The sequence below is a fragment of the Zootoca vivipara genome, chromosome 1, assembly GCF_965207765.1.
Source record: "Zootoca vivipara chromosome 1, rZooViv2.hap1.1, whole genome shotgun sequence".
NCBI lineage: Eukaryota > Metazoa > Chordata > Lepidosauria > Squamata > Lacertidae > Zootoca > Zootoca vivipara.
Genome location: NC_142582.1, coordinates 30,121,940 through 30,135,463, shown reverse-complemented (window position 1 = coordinate 30,135,463; position 13,524 = coordinate 30,121,940). Strand labels below are relative to the sequence as shown.

At 43.8% G+C, this 13,524-nt stretch overlaps 1 long non-coding RNA gene across 1 annotated transcript in view; it reads left to right on the top strand.

Annotated features, from left to right (window-relative positions):
* Window positions 1-13,524, top strand: part of LOC148687515 (uncharacterized) — a 36,053-nt gene that overhangs the window by 14,086 nt on the left and 8,443 nt on the right. Inside the window, exons 3-4 of the long non-coding RNA XR_015947919.1 lie at window positions 7,697-7,770; window positions 13,279-13,396. This is a non-coding gene — a long non-coding RNA (uncharacterized LOC148687515). The remainder of the gene's footprint in view (window positions 1-7,696; window positions 7,771-13,278; window positions 13,397-13,524) is intronic.

Genomic DNA, 13,524 nt, shown 5'->3' with positions numbered 1-13,524 from the left:
GAGTAGAATGTGTCTTTTTATTTAAAATGCATCTCTGGGTTATTTGTGGGACATAGGAATTCGTTTATATATTTTTTTCAAAATATAGTCCGGCCCCCCACAAGGTCTGAGGGACAGTGGACCGGCACCCTGCTGAAAAAGTTTGCTGACCCCTGGACAAGCTGTTTCTGCTTGGGAACAGAGAAAATATGATATCCCCCTCAACATAAGCTTGAAGGATGACATCTGCATTCCCCACAACTACTGTGAAACATGCGGTTTCATTGCATGAAGAACCACTATCTGTGGAATTCCCCCTGAAATGTTGAGAAACCAGGGTTGGCACAACCCCTTAAAAAATAACTTCAACTTAATCTGATTTCTTAGCTCGTTTAAATCATCTTTAACCAAAACTTGGTGCTTTCTTGCTTCTTGTTCCCCACTCTTCTTGGTTTCCTGTGTATACATTTGCAAGAGAAAGATGGGTTTCATTTGCTATCTTGTTTCCTGTAAAGGGTGAATAATGTCTGGCCTTCAGGATGCGTGTGGTCAGACAACCTTCAGAATACTCTTTTGCAGCTGTGCACCCACCTGCATATTCTTTGAGCAGTGCTTTGAGGCTGGTGAGATAACATTTGCACAGAGACTTTAGGACTTCCAACTAATTTCAACACTTTTATCAATTTTTACAAGGCATTACCCAGTGTAACATTTATTCTGAATCATAGTTTTCAGGAGAAACTATCTCTTTATGTCAGTTGCATCATGCCACTAAACTTGATCTAGGAACAACAGCAAGATAACATTCTATGTCTGAACTTGCAGTTACAGTGGTACCTTGGGTTACAGATGCTTCAGGTTACAGACTCCGCTAACCCAGAAATAGTACCTCAGGTTAAGAACTTTACCTCAGGATGAGAACAGAAATCGTGCCTCAGCGGCGCGGCAGGCCCCATTAGCTAAAGTGGTACCTCAGGTTAATAACAGTTTCAGGTTAAGAACAGACCTCCAGAACGAATTAAGTTCTTAACCCGAAGTACCACTGTATTTCTTTACCTCCCATAAACCCAGGCCCTCCAAGTGTCCCTATTTCCCAGGGATGTCTCTGATTTAGAGAAGCTGTCCTGGTTTCTGTTTTGATCCTAGAATGTCCTGCTTTTCCTTAGGATGTCCCTATTTTCATTGGAGAACTGTTGGAGGGTAGGGAGTTATCCAACCCCCGAGCCGCCTGAAGGGTTAGGGTTAGGGTTAGGGAAGGTTTTTTTAAAAAATGTTTAATGTTCTGTTATGTTTTTATATATGTTGGAAGCTGCCCAGAGTGGTTGGGGCAACCCAGTCAGATGGGGGGGTGGGGTATAAATAGTAAAATTACCATTATGGAATGGGACATCCCTATTTTCATCAGAGAAATGTTGGAGGGTATGTAAAGCAGTCAACAGAAATGATGAAGCTAACTAGATCAAATGGTTTTGCTAACCACCCCCTCCTTTTTTTTAAAAAAAAAGGACTCCACCATTGCTCTGCTTGCTTTACTTGCATTTTTTAAAGTAAAATGGTTAAAACTACTCCATCGACACAGATGGGGAAGGGGAGAAGACATGTGCAGATTGTCCACTGCTTATATCATGGGCACTCTTCAATAGGTGCTCATAACTGCTCAGTGCTCGTAGATTGCCATCACCCTAGTGGAAACTAAAGACCTTCCTCCAAACACCATTCTTTAGAATTGTTGGAAATCACAGGCCAACCATTCATGTCTGCCTGGAAAAATGATGCAGCAGCTGTTGGCCAAGGTATCCACACTTATTTTTATCTGTTTTCCCTATCAACTCTGATCATAATGCAGGTTGCAAAGCCTGCTTCGCCGGAAACTAGACTGCGACAAAAGAAACGAATGTGTGCACCCTGATCAATGGCATTTCTATCTTGCCACTTTGGGCTCTCTTAAAGGCTATAGCGTGTCTTCATTTATTTGTTGAATTTGTAGACTGCCCTTCATCCGTAGATCTCAGGGTTGTCTTCTACCCCCAGCGGTTTGGTACTGGTACAAGAATCACAGCCCAGCAGGAAAAGGCAGGAGGCAAGAATTGCGGTAAAGCAAACCCCATCCCAAGCTGGGTCATCTCAGGAACACCAGAGAAGTTGTAGAGCTTTCTATCTGCTGAGCCACATTGTACACATTTGGTTTTCCTTGCCAGCACACATCCTCATTCTCCACTACCACCACGGGCCTAACAAGCCAAGGATGCTCAACTCTCACACCTCCACCTCACTCTCCATCAAATCCTCTCTCTTTTGTTCCGTTTCCTATCCCCCTGCCTTGATTCCATTCTCTTTTATTTTTCTTCCATCCCGCTATGTTATTTATAGCTCAGGGCTAAGGACATGTCTTGCAGCCTGGCAAATCAATCTCTGTAGCAATCGGCCCCTCTGCAAGGAAAGAGATCAATGAACAGATGGAACTGACTTGAAAGCTACCTGGCCGTTTGCAGTTGGAAAGAGGCTCTAAGTAAGCTGCAAGCAACCTTTTTTTTATTTAAAAAGTGGTGGGGAAATCCAGGTCCATGTAAGATGAATACTAGCTCTAACTTCCACCCCAACCCTATCCCACTTTATCTTAGGGCTGCATTTCAAAACCAAATTTAGTGTCGTCCCCCCTCTCTCTCTTAATATAAATTAATCTGGCAGTTTCTCACAAGTGTTCCATTTATTAGGGGTAGTTTGAACCACTCTCTATTACCCCTATTACTAGGTGCATGTGATCACAGTTGCGGGGAGAAACACAGCAGTTATTGTCGGATAAAAGTGAACCATCTGCTTGTCATTGCTTGTTTTCTGCTGAACACAAACTAGGTGGTTCCTGCAGGAATAGCACCATCTCATCACTTGCTTAAGTGATATGACTAATGTCTCCAGTGACTCAAACATTCTTCCTCTTTTCTTCCTTTGTTATGCATTGCTTTGTTGTGTGTTGCAGAAAACAATAAATGTGCATCCCTATGTCTTAAGTATTATATGGGCCTCCCGCCTTTTTCCCCCTTTCTTTTGGAAACAAAACAAAACAGGAGAAAGCTACATTTAAGAGGCACCACCACCAAATAAATCTGCTTGCAAAGTCAAAAAGATCTGTAGAGAATAATTCTGCTTTAACATGACTAAGAGTTTTAAAAAGTTAACCAAGCGTTAATGAATTGATTACTTATTAACTGCATTTATATAGCTGCTGCATGAGAGGAGTTTTCTAGGAGACTCAAAAGGCCATTAACAATGCAATTTAGAACAGCAAAAGCTTAATTAAAAACTAAAACAAAATTTAAAACTGAAAGGAGCTCGTGTGATGTTGATGTGAGAAGAAACCACATTCTAGACACCTCTCATGTGGTTTACAATGTTACTGGAGTAACTGCAGAGCTCCCATACCACTAAGATAGCCTCCCCAGTCTGCTACTCCACCACATGATGTTGGACTACAACTCCCATCATTCCTGGCTGCTGGCCTTGCTGGCTAGGGTTGATGGGAGTTGTAGTCCAACAGCAGCTGGAGGGCACCATGTTTGGGAAGGTCGCACTAAGGAAATGCCTTAAAGCAAACTTAGAGGCATATTCATTTGGACATAAATGTTCCATTTAGCTGTCATGGCAAATAGCAATTGATGGACCTGCCCTGCATGAGTATCACTAATAGACTTTTAAAAAATAAAAATAAAAGGCATTTCAGCTATAGTCCATCATCAGATCAAGCAGTAGTGAAGCATGTTGGCTTACTGTGCACACTTCCCTTTTTTTTTGCTGATGGAGTTACTCAGGGTACTCAAAGTGATGTACAAATCGATTTTTTTAAAAAAAGAAGCCCTCCAAAATAAAGACAGTAAAAATGGCAAAAGAATACATTCCACTTTGAAAAGAATAAAAGAATTGTTAAAGTATTCAGCACATGAACTCTCCTAGCAGGATGACCTGCTTGTAAAGATGTTGTTGGACTCCCATCAGTCCTAACCAGCATGACCAATGGTCAAGGATGATGGGAGTTGTAGTCTAACAACCTATAGTGAGCCCCATGTGAGCTACCCCTACAATAGAGCAGAAATGGTGTATACACTGAAGGAAAGAGAGTGGAAATTCTCCATAATTGTTGGACCCGGGGGGGGGGGTCAAAGCTTATTAAACTGTTTATTAAACCATGGCTTAGCATTATGTGCGAGCTAGGCCATTATGTGATGTTAGAAGCATTGAGGTTTTTTGAACCCCATCACTCTGAACTTGTTTGCACTGGATCTCACATGTTGTTCTACTGCCCACTCATTCAGTTTGGAGAGGTCCCTTTTTAAAAAGTTCTACACACACTCCCTGAAATGTCATCATACTGAGTAGTTTGGTGTCATCTGCAGTCATGACTTTTTGTGAGCTCATGTGATAAAGCTGACTGCACCACGTGTGTGTGTGTGTGTGTGTGTGTGTGTGTGTGTGTGTGTGAAGAGATGCAGCTGTGCTGCTGACTGGTTCACCAAAAAGGGAAGGGGTAGGGTGACTCTGGTGCACATACAGTACGACAGTCCATTGTTTTAACCCTTGACATATTCCCAAAACCTACTGCACAGGTGAACCATGATGCTGCCTGCACATCACACTCTGTTTCTTCGTTGGTGCCACCATCTGATGGCAACCACTGCTGTGCAAGAAAGCCACTCAGTTGCTAGTCATCAATGCCAGCCAAGCAGGTCAGCCCATTTCAGAAGTCTCTGGCTCCAGCTTGACATAAAAAATTAAAACACCCCTGAATCCAGAACTCATTATTGGAGACATTTGGTTGCATCCAATGCTGTGCACGCATGCAATGGGATTTCCCCTTCCTCTTAGCTCCCCATGCACTCACAGAAACTGCTCCAGAGGGTCGTCCAACCCATATTTTGATGGGGGGGGGGGAGACTGCAAGGAAAAGGAGAGGAGAGGGAAGTTCCATTGCAAAAGCAAATGTTTGCTGCACAAGGAGGTGGAAGCATTGGAGAGGATCCATTGGTGTAATCAACTGTTTCTATGAAATCTGTAGCATTTATTGAGAATCACTGATTTTATTTTATTTTTAAAGTAAATGTGACTTGCGAATTTGTGAAGTCATAGTGTACACCAGCAGCTGAATTTGATTTTTCTAGTTTGGAAAGAGCAGCAGCAGCAGCAAAGGGGGTTACTGGTGCAAATAATTTCCCATTTAAAACAGTCAATGTAAAATTAATGGCTTATATCTAAAGATTCCACATTGCAATTATGTTTCCCTTGTGCAAGCATGCAATGGAAAAGTGCTGACGTCACCCTTCCCTTTTACAGTCCCTGGTGCCTCCCAGCACATGCTTTGGAGATTCCCTATGGCACTCAGCTCTCAGGGGATATGGGGACTGGCAAACGGGCAAAACTGGTGACACCACTTGTGCTGTGGGAGAATTGGATACAATCCGCTGTACACAAAAGATAAACCTGCTTTGTGTATCCAGCTTAAAGTATATCGAACAAACTTCCCATGCAACAATGGTTCTTTATTGGTGTGTTATTTGAGCTGTAGGCTTTCACTGGTCAATTAACCAACTAAAGTAGCAGTGAATGGGGAACCTTTGGCTTGCAAGACTACAACTCCCACCAGCCCCAGCCAGTGTGGCTAATGATTAGGGATGGTGGAAGCTGTAGTCCAACAGCATCTGAAAGGCCCAAAATTAAAGCTTTAGTTTATTAACCAGTTTGGGACATGTTTAATTGCTGGGGTAGAGAGTTAAAGGCACGTTTGCATATTTTGGAAGGTGTTTTGAGTGTGGTAAGGAAATATGCTAAGGCAGGCATGTCAAACTTGCGGCCCTCCAGATGTTTTGGCCTACAACTCCCATGATCCCTAGCTAGCAGGACCAGTGGTTGGGGAAGATGGGAATTGTAGTCCAAAACATCTGGAGGGCCGCAAGTTTGACATGCCTGTGCTAAGGAATGACAAAGACTCAAAGATTGCTGACTTGTCTTTGTTCAATTTCCACTTGCAACACAATTCAGTACCTCAAAAAGGCACTAAACTGAAGTGTGGAAATATGCATGTTTATTTAAATTAGTTAAGCAATTCTGCAAATGATTGTTTAATTGGTTGATCAAGTATAAATTATTTCATCAGTGGCCCAACTTACAGGGTATAAATCCAGAAATGTTTTTGAGGGTGGGGTCCTAAAGGGTAAAAGTCACAGCTGTATTAAAGACATGCATCAAACAGAAAGCATAATCTAGTTTTCTATCTCATAAGTTGGCTCTTGAAACTGCACTCTGACTCAGAAGTTAATACCTATATGAGTAATAGTTAAAGTGCATTCTCTTGATTTTTATTGCATGCCCCGCAATGATGTGATAGTAATTTGTTAACTGCTCTTACATCTACTTTCCCGATCTTGTTTGCAGATTTTAGTAACAAAGTTACCGTCTTCCTTGCCTTAGTTCCCTTTCTAATGGAATTGTAACACAACTACCTCTCATGAGGAGAGGAAAACAGGTGTGTGTGTGTTTTAAAGCACTTTGCATAACAAAAGCTCAGTGCTTTTTAAGTGCCATGATATTCCAGGTATGTCAACTCAGATAGTACGATTGCCATTTAAAAAAACCAAAAATCAGAAAAGTTAAATAAGGCCACTTCGCAACATCAACTCTCGCCAAATGTCATAGGTAAACCTTAAGGTCACACTTCTGCAATTTTGCTCAGGCCTGTTCTTGACACTGTATCTTATTCACACCTTTAGAAGGTGGAAAGTTAGGCAGTTGCACTGTTCACACTTTAAGTGACATTCTGGACAGTCTTCACTTCTCTCTATTGTAGGAAGCTCCGGGGGGGGGGGGGGGAGGTTGTGCCATTTTACCTTCACCACAACAGTCTGTGGTGGACCATAAATGGAGCTGAGAGGGCCCCTCTCAGCTCCAGTTATGCCCAATTGCCCTTGGTTCTTCTTCAGACTGGTCTCCTGAGGATAAAATGACGTAACCCAGGGCTACCCAGTATTTTGCGCCCTCCCCAGTGTAGTAAACTACAACTCCTGCCATCTCCAAGATGCCTGGCCAATGACCAAGGATGATGGAGTTGCAGTTAACAACATCTGGAGGGCACCCTGTTGGGTACCCTTAACAGACTACACTCTGAACTTCTTAAAATGGAGATGAGAAATGGAAGAAGCAGCATTGAGAGTGTTAACAACAACATAAGTATTTCCCATTTGGGATGAGCAACTTGTGGCCCTCCAGATATTGGACTACAACTCCTGTCAGCCAGCTGGGCTAGCGATTAGGGGTAATGGGAGCTGTAGTTCAACAACATTTGGAAAGCCACAGGATCCCCTGTTCTAGCTGAAGGTGTCAAATACAGTGGTACATCGGTTTATGAACACAATTGGTTCCGGAAGTCTGTTCATAAACTGAAGCGTTCATAAACTGAAGCGAACTTTCCCATTGAAAGTAATGGAAAGTGAATTAATCCGTTCCAGACGGTCCGCGGAGTAAGCGTTCATAAACTGAAGCATGGGTGTAATTGGTTCCGGAAGTCTGTTCATAAACTGAAGCGTTCATAAACTGAAGCGAACTTTCCCATTGAAAGTAATGGAAAGTGAATTAATCCGTTCCAGATGGGTCCGCGGCGTTCATAAACCGAAAATTCATAAACCGAGGTGTTCATAAACCGAGGTTCCACTGTATCCTCTTCTCTTTTTTCTAGCTGTGAAACTCTTTCCTGCTTCTGTGAAACAAATAAAGCAACAGTGACCCTGCAACATATCAGTTCTACTACCGGTAAGCAAGAGGCTACAATATCATTTAAGTGTCTTTACATTAAGCACCTTTAATTAGCTGTCTGATTGGGCCCGCATTGTGGTTTGCAATCTTCGGCTTTTGAAAACAAACTTTGTTTCTCAACAATCTGTGCAACTGTTACTCAATGTGTACCTCTCTTCATACTGAAGCCTGCAGAGAAGCCACAATAAACTTGCAACACAGACGTAACATCATGCACTAGAATGACTCCACTGAGTCGATGAAAGTTCACTGCAGGACAAACGGATAGGAACCACGAAGAAATATAGTACGAATGGATCTATGGCACTCGCAGCCAGGGGGAGCGGGGAAGGGATAATCGCAACCCAGAAAGAGGATGCATTCCCTAGGAAATTCTTGTGTGTTGTAGTGGTTAGAGTGTTGGTAAAGGACCCCTGGAGGGACGCGGGTGGTGCTGTGGGTTAAACCACAGAGCCTAGGGCTTGCTGATCAGGTCAGTGGTTCGAATCCCTGCGACGGGGTAAGCTCCTGTTGCTCGGTCCCAGCATCCCGCTGCGCATACGTGTTACGTAGCGGGGTATCGCCACCGCCCCCCAATGCCTCCAAAGCCCCGTGCCTCGCTCCAGCTACAAACTCCAGGTAAAAAGCCCGCTCAGCACGGCGCACCTGCCACACTGATTGGGCTTTTTACCTGGAGTTTGTAGCTGGAGTGAGGCGTGGGGGGAGCGGCAATACCCTGCCATGTAGCGACGCAGCGCCCACCCGGGTGCATGGCAATTTGCCGCCCCGGGTGTCGCAGCACCCCGCTACGCCCCTGACTAGGACATGAGATACCAGGGTTTAGAAACCCTATCTGTGTCACTGTGTACCCTTAAAGCACATCGTTTCCCACAAAGAATTCTGGGGAATGTAGTTCACCTCTCATAGTTACAATTCCCAGCAACCTTTAGTGGAATACAGTGCCTAGAATTCTTTGAGAGGCAAGCGTGTGCTTCGAATGTGCTTTAAAAGGCCCCACTCAGCTATAAAGCTTGATTGGTGACTTTAGGTTGCTCCCCGCTCACTGGGTGTTGTAAAGATAAAATTGAGAGGGGTAAACCGTGTATAGCACCTTGAACTCTTTGGAGGAATGCTGGAAAACAAATGTTAATGATGATGCCACCACTAAACTCATCTGGGAATATCCATCTGTGCATGAATATGGCACCTTGTTTAATAAAGATTAAAAGCCAGACTCTCCCAAACTGTTAGTCAAACCCTCCTCACAGTAGACCTTCCATTCAACTAATTAAACTAAATGTTTTAAAGAGGTTTCTATTGTTTTTATTGTTTTGTTAGGTGCTACCCTGGGCTCCTTTGGGAGGAAGGGAGATTTAAAAGGCAGTTTTAGGTGCCTTGATACTGCTATTTTATTGGATTTGGCTTGTATTTTGATGCTGCTGCTTAATTAATGATGTTGTGCTAAAGGCGGATAAGATTGTAGAGAAGCTGAAAGAATTATTTGCATCAGTCTTCACAATAGAAGATACAGGGCAGATCCTGGTGGCTGAACTAACTGCTGCAGGGAGTCTGAGGAACTGAGACAGATCGTGGTGATGAGAGATGAAGTTCTGCATCTAATAAAAACTCATAAATTGACAGGTCCAGGAGGCATCCACCTGAGAGTAGGAATATGTAACTTGTCCCTCAGACTGATGACTGGAAGTTAGTGAATGAGACCCTGGAAATTACAGGCCAGTTAGCTTTACACCCATCCCAGGAAAACTGGTGAAAAGTATTGTTAAAGACTATGTTAAACAACCTTGCTGAAGTAAGCTAGCAATGCTTCTTTGAGGGTAAGTCATGTGTCACAATCCTACTAGAGTTCTCTGACACTGTCAGCAAGCATCTAAAGGAAAAAAATCCTTCCAGTCGCACCTTAGAGACCAACTAAGTTTGTCATAGGTATGAGCTTTCGTATGCATGCACACTTCTTCAGATACACTGAAACAGAAGTCACTAGACCCTTATGTATAGTCAGAAGGTGAGGAGGGGTATTACTCAGAAGGGTGGTGGGAATGGGTGGTTGGCTGATAGGAGTGGTAAACCTGTTGATGACTGTTAACGACTGTGATTGGTCTTGCAGGAAAAAGCAAGGGGTAAGATGGCTAAATAAAGCTTTATCATGTATAATGAGATAAGAATCCAATGTTCTTATTCAGACCAGGTCTCTCCATGGTTTTAAGCTTGGTGATGAGTTGCAATTCAGCAACTTCTCTTTCCAGTCTATTTCTGAAATTCTTTTGTAGTAAGACAGCTACTTTGAGATCTTGTATAGAATGTCCTGGGAGATTGAAGTGTCCTCCTACTGGTTTCTCTGACTTGTGATTCCTGATGTCAGATTTATGTCCATTTATCCTTTGGCGTATGGTTTGGCCTGTTTGTCCAATATAGAGAGCTGAAGGGCACTGTTGGCATTTGATGGTATAGATGCTTGACATAGCATACTTGGACTTTTAAAAAGCTTTTGACAAGTTACCCCACCAGAGACTCCTGAGTAAGCTTAGCAGTCATGAAATAAGAGAAGACCTCTTGCAGATCAGGAAATGGTTAAATAGCAGGAAGAAGTGAATGGAGAAATTGTTAGGGATGGGCAATGAGGTGACCAGGTTTCCTGACTATACTAAATTGTTTAGGGTTGTTAAAACAAAAAGAGATTGTGAAGCGCTTCCAAAGAACCTGTTAAAAAAGGAGTGGGCAGACAGTAAAATGGCAAATGAAATTCATTGTAAACAAGTGTAAAATGAAGCATGTGGGCACAAAAAGAATCTTAGTTTCACACAGCTCAGAACCATCAGTTCAGACCCTGTGTGAATTTAAGTAACTGACCAGGAATAAGACCTTGGGGTTGTCATGGCAAGCTTGATGAAGACGTCAACGCAGTGTGTGGCAGGCAAATTCCATATTAGAGATCATTGGGAGAGGATAGGGGAATGAAGCTATTCAGTGTGTGGGAAGGGTGGAATGGGAATTTCTATGTTGGTGGAGTAATGCTGGAAGAGGGCAGAGGACTGGGGGTTTTCCTGAGAGAATGGGCCTTTGCATAACTTTCCCAGATGAACTAGGTGAGCAAAAAGGAGTATACTGTATCCCCTGCCCTCCAGTCTGGAGGTGATGTCATCAAGATATTTGTTTCTAAATATCTTGTTACCATATCCATTTTCTTCAAAGATAGACATTGTAAGAGTAAATACCTGAGCTTTATGTTGTGTGCTCCCCGCGCCCATACACATGAAGGTGGGATGGGTGAGAAATAATCAATCAGTTCTGAGTTGCACCATAATTGTCCGACCTTAGGTGGCTGTGCTGGTCCTTCCTTAGCTGTCGACAGTGGCTCCAGACCACCTGTGAGGTCACAAAAGGATATGGGGGGCTGAGGGGGGAGAGGCCCTCCCACTTTGACATCACTGGGTAGTGGGCTGTGTCTAGGTCTCAGGTTTGGGCCCTGAAATCTTAGAGTGTGGGCTGTTCCTGACCTGACAAGGCTGCTGCTAAGGAACTGCTAGAGAATTTCTCCTCCCCTTGGTGAAATCATCCCCTGCCTAGAAACAGGGTTGGTAATTTCGAAAGTTCCTTTGCACCTTTGCTCTCCTTAAGATTCTCATATTTGCTTTTTGCGGTGTTGTTATTTGATACCTGGTGGCAAACTAGCTAGCTAGCTAAATGAATAAAATCACCCCCTGACATCATTGAACAATGAAAGCAACTATGCATTGTTTTTCTAAAGCATAGAATGTTTCATTCAGAATTAACCCAGTATTCAGAGTACACACTCATAAAAAAACCCTTCAAGATCCAGCAGGTGGCGCACTGCTCTCACCAGACGAAAAACTGCTGTTTGCTCTCCGTACCGATTTATTATTGCATTTGAGACAGACAGACAGACAGAGTGTGCACAAAGTAGAGCTCTGGTGCTATGTGACCTATCCTGGGACTCTCGGCTTTATTTATTCTCTTCAAATTAAATAGTTTACTCTGCTTAGGAAAGCATCTCAGTATGTATATAAACTGGCAGACGTACGAAACGTTTTAAACAGCTGCAAGTTCTAGTTGACCTTACAGGTGATAAATTGTCTGTTTGAGCCTATCCTGTAGTTAAGTGACCTGATGGTAAATTTTACTTTGTAATCATGTGTCTCTAATGCAATTTGTAAAGGCTGCTGTTGAAGTGGTGCAAATGTGCTTTAATATTTATGGTGTGGATGTGACCTTGGTTCTGGCTATCCTGCGAGAAGGAAGCTGTGTGATGAAGATGGAGCATATTGGGCCAGAACATATGGAGAGGAGAGAGAGACCTGAGAGGGGACAGACCTTTCCCATTCGTTTCTTACCCCACTCCACCTAATTAATGGGTGATAGAAGGGGGAGGCAATAGTCAAAATAAGGAAGCTTCCACCTGCAGCTCAGCCACAGCAAAGGTTTCTATCCCCACCTGCATGACAGGCACATAACACACTGCAAAGTGCCTTCTCTAGGCACTAACACATCACCATCAAGAGTAGATGTTTCTCCTAAATGTTAGGCATTCATTGAAATCTCCACCCAATGATTCTAGCACCGTCCCCCTGTAACGACAGAGAGGAAGTCCACTCCATTCTTCTGTGTTGACAGCTCTTGGTGGTTGGTGGCTGCTGACTAGTGGGGCAGAAAGGTAGTAGACCAACAGTAGGCAGAGGCAGAGCCAATGAAGGCAGGCAGGCAGGTAGGTAGGGAAAGGGATCTAACCGAAGGCAGACTGTGGTTGTGGGGCACTGTCCCATTTGTCTTAATGGGCCAGCCTCTGCTGACAGTTCTTCATAGTTGTCTTCTCCTTAACCTTGTCTTCTCCACCCCAGGATAAATATATTCACTGGTGTACCAAGCCCAGGTGGTACCCTGTGAGGCATCCCATACGGGCTGCGCATGTGCGGCATCCCGCACGTGCGCACTTCGTACAGGGTGCCACACATGTGCAGTCCATACGGGCTGCTGCTCTTGCGCAGCAGCCGTACAGGTGGCATCCTATATGGACGGCGCGTGAAAGCGGTAGCCCGTACGGACGCCAACCCCTTGAAGCAAAGAGCGCCTCCCAAGCCAGCCACCGCCGCTTTTTACTGGGTGTCAGGGCTCGGCTTGGGAGTTGCGGGGGGGGGGTGCAGAGTGTCACCCCCCTCCAGGGTGGCACCCGGGTTGGACCACTCCCAACGCACCCACTTGATACGCACCCACTTGATACACCCCTGAATATATTTAGCTCTTTCAACTTTTTCTCTGAGGATTAGGTTTTTTTCCCTTCCTTCCTTCCTTCCTTCCTTTTTCTTTTTCTTCTTTTGCATTTTCAAAAACAGGAACAGAGAGCATAGTTAATCCCCTCCCCCTGTCCCACTTACAACTTCGTACCAAATACAGCATGTATACATATACCATATAACTTCCCTTCCACCCTTTTCCTGGTTTCTTTGGTTTTCTGCTACTCCATGTAATCCACATCTTTTAAATCTTTTTCAGGATCTGGCTTCTAAACCGTTCACCATCCTGTGATCATGCTCCAGTCAACATCCCTCTTAAAATTTGGTGCCCAAATAGACATGGTACTACATATGCAGCATGACCAGCACAAAATAAGGTAAGAACTTTTACTTCTCCTATTCTTCAAACAATATGCAGAAGTTTCTAGGCTTTAAAAAGCACCTAAGATTAGGACTTGGGGTGGGGGGTGGGGAAGAGGGGGTCAGTGTTTTGTTTTTACTCGAA